This window comes from Octopus bimaculoides, chromosome 1, assembly GCF_001194135.2.
Source record: "Octopus bimaculoides isolate UCB-OBI-ISO-001 chromosome 1, ASM119413v2, whole genome shotgun sequence".
NCBI lineage: Eukaryota > Metazoa > Mollusca > Cephalopoda > Octopoda > Octopodidae > Octopus > Octopus bimaculoides.
The window spans coordinates 157,844,258-157,847,918 of NC_068981.1; positions in this window are offsets into that span (position 1 = coordinate 157,844,258).

Consider the following 3,661-nt stretch of genomic DNA (forward strand, 5'->3'; position numbering starts at 1 on the left):
TATATATATATATATAGCGATATGTATATATATATATATGCTTGTGCATATATGTATATGTATATATGTACGTACGCATATGTGTATGCTATATATGTCTATAGTACATATCTGTATGTGTGTGTGTGTGTGTGTGTGTGTGAGTGTGCAAACGTTCATATCCACAAACATGCATACATACACACCACCGGAAGTATACTTAAAATATTCGTCCGAAACCGATTCACGAAAACCTCTTCGTTTTGGATATGTGTATATTTGTGAACGTGTGAGGGTTGTATATGTACGTATAGTCATATATGTTTATAAATGGAAATGCATACTCTTATATATATGCAAGTGTATCATAAATGTGTATGACACGGTTATGTATAAGCATGCATATATGCTCACTTGTTAGTGTGTATATTTCCGGATACTACGAGTAGTATGTGAATCGTTTTTGCGTGTTGAGATGTACGCGTGATTTTCAGTCTGTTAAGAAGACCTAAATCTAAAAATGTTATATGCCCCAAGAATATTTTATATTTTAACACCAGAAAGGTTAAATAAAATACAGAAATATCCTTTCATGATGTAGACAATGCGTGTGTTGTCTTTGGTTCTTGTCAGTGTTTATAAACACGTGAGTTTTACCGCTTTCCCATCTCACATCTCTACACAGTTATACATGTGTATATCTAACTTACATATATGCGGACGCACATTCATGCACACATAGATGCATACATACAGATATATATAAAAGAAGAATATGTGTGTGTGTGTTTATATGTGTGTGTGTTTGTATATGTATGTATATATATGTGTGTGTATGTGTGTATGTATGTATACACACACGCACGCGCGCATACACACACACACACACACACACACACACACACACACACACACACACACACATATATATATTGTAACCATGGCGTCAAAGTCAATCACATCTGCATAGGACTCTATTCATGTTTTGGAGTAATGAATATTTTTTTTAAAATTCTATCGTAAACAGAAGTCTGGCAGCATACATACACATATTCTTTGGATAAGAGTAAAGAAACTCCTCCCGAGAGAAGATGTAGGCACCAAGCAGTGAAAATGAACTGATAAATAACATGTAGTTTGCTACTGCATACAGCATGGTAATACTAGATACCAGGATCAGTTACTGCAAGTCAGGGAACTATTAAGACAAACGCTCCCGATCTTCTGCTACAAATAAAGATCTTTAGCAATTTATAAAATGTTTTTTACTAAAGATTCCTCCATCGGTTACGGCTTTACACACAGTAACAACTTCAGCGAAATTCTCTTCAAATTCCGTGATATTTGACTGGAGGCAGGCAGTCCATCGTTATACATATTCCTCGTTAGTTCAACAATCCTTCTGCGATGAACATTTAATCTAACTAAACTCCCTTACAATGTTCCTCGTGAATTTAGTAAACTTAACGTTAAAGATAACTAGAAAATGAAAATAACTATACCAAAGTAATCAGAAAGCTATAGGTACTTCACTCAGGATATTGATTTACATTTCTGAGTATAAAATGCACAACTGACTGACTCAGCATCGGTCTTGAAAAGATGGACTCCGCAAAACGAAAAAGGATATGACTATTGAAGAGATTGCAGTTATAAGTCAATAATAACGCAGTTGAACTATGAAAATTTACCAAAAGTTCATATTAAGATAAATTCCTTTATACACGGTGGCATTCTAGCATGGCCGCAGCCGCATGGATTAAACGAATACAATAATAAAAAAATAAGAATATAAAATGCAGAGATATAAACATACATACACAGAAACAGACAGACACACACAGACACATACATACATCCATACATACAAGTTTTTCAGTCATATATACATGTATACAAACATACATTCAAACATATGTGCACATCTACATATATACATACACATATATCACCTAGACTTGTACCATTTGCTCTCTTCTGGAATTTCTTGTCCTTTCTCCTCTCACCCTCTACATCTTCATTCTCTTTTTCTTGTATTATTGTCCCAAACTGGAAAAAATACAATATACAATTTTTCCCCAACCAGTAATTATTGTGGACTGGTCATCCATATAATTACTATTATTGAGTTGTTCTGATTAGTACTACTCAGCATTTTTGAAGAGATACATAACACAAAGACCAAAAATCGAACCCATTATAAACAAACAAAATACTTCCTCTTATCACGGTTGAATAAAACCAACTTATTCTTTAAGCACAGTTCAACAAAGTGCTGTCTTGACCCTTCCATTATCTAACACTCAGAAATTTATGATATTACTATGTGCTTAAGGTAAAAAGATAGATTATTAAATGATATTTTTAGGCTCCTCTTCAGTTCAGACGACACAACTAACTATATTTAATATATTTAATATATATGTGTTTGTATTCCATTTTATACATTTAACATTGAATTATAGTATTCAGGATAAACATATTTAATTATATCTTGGCGAATAACAAAAAAAAATGCAAATCATCAATAATTTTTATACTAATTTTCTTTCAAAAACCTGTAGTAATTTACTATTTAAGTCACGTTAAACCTGACATCGGAAAAGAAGTCTTTGGTATTTCCATTCTCCTGGTGCTCCCAAAGCATTTACTTATACTGTTTAATGATTTACGTTCGGTTGAGTGTAATGGTATATAGTTTGAAATGTTATGACCGCAATCGTCTCATCATGATTATGAGACATGTTAAGGCAGTCAGCTGGCTGAATCGTTAGCACGATGGGAAAAATGCCTGGCGGTATTTCGTCCGTCTTTACGTTCTGAGCTCCAGTTTCACCGAGGTCGACTCATCCTTTCGGCGTCGATAAAATAAGTACTAACTGAGCACTGGGGTCAATGTAATTAACTTGCTTACCTCTTCCCCGAAGTTACTGGTCTTGTGCCAAAATTTGAAACCATTAGGAGTTATGTGGAACATATGTATTATAGTCATGTTGTTGTTATGATAGCGTCGTAGTTGTTGTATAGATCTGACCTTCCATGATAATGCAGACTGCTAATCATGTAACATTACTTACCATGAATAAACCCAACATAGTGTATATATAGGACTAGATAATCAAACGATGTGGTTTGAAGAGAGGGTGTGAATGTGAGTGAGATTTTGGTGTTATTACAAGCAGGTCAAGCGAACATTAAAACTCACTCCGAGACATATAAAGATATATAAATCACATTTTAAATACAGCAAGCCGTTTGTTGTGATAGATTTGTTTGATATATTGTTCTAGTTGAGAGACCACGGAGAATCTCACTAGTGTGGTTTACAAGTTGCTTGCATGTTTGCTGCAAAAAATGCCTGCAGCTCGCTTAACTACTTAGAGGCTCTTCTACTGGTTTGAAAATATTATTTTTTTTTTTTTATGTAAACTTAGATTTTAAAATATGTAGTGAGAAAAATGTCAACTGTGACGTCCATTCGTCTCCCAGCGGCATAATAGAGCTAATTTAATTGAGATAGGGTTAAAAAGCGAATCGAGGTCAGCATCTTGTCAGAAAGTCACATACTCTTTTCGGTCATACAAAAGAAGTGGGAAAATGAGTCATATTCCTGTTCTGATTTCTCATTTCATTTTATCTATTATTCTGTTATCTATTTATTTATTTATTCTTTTTAGAATAT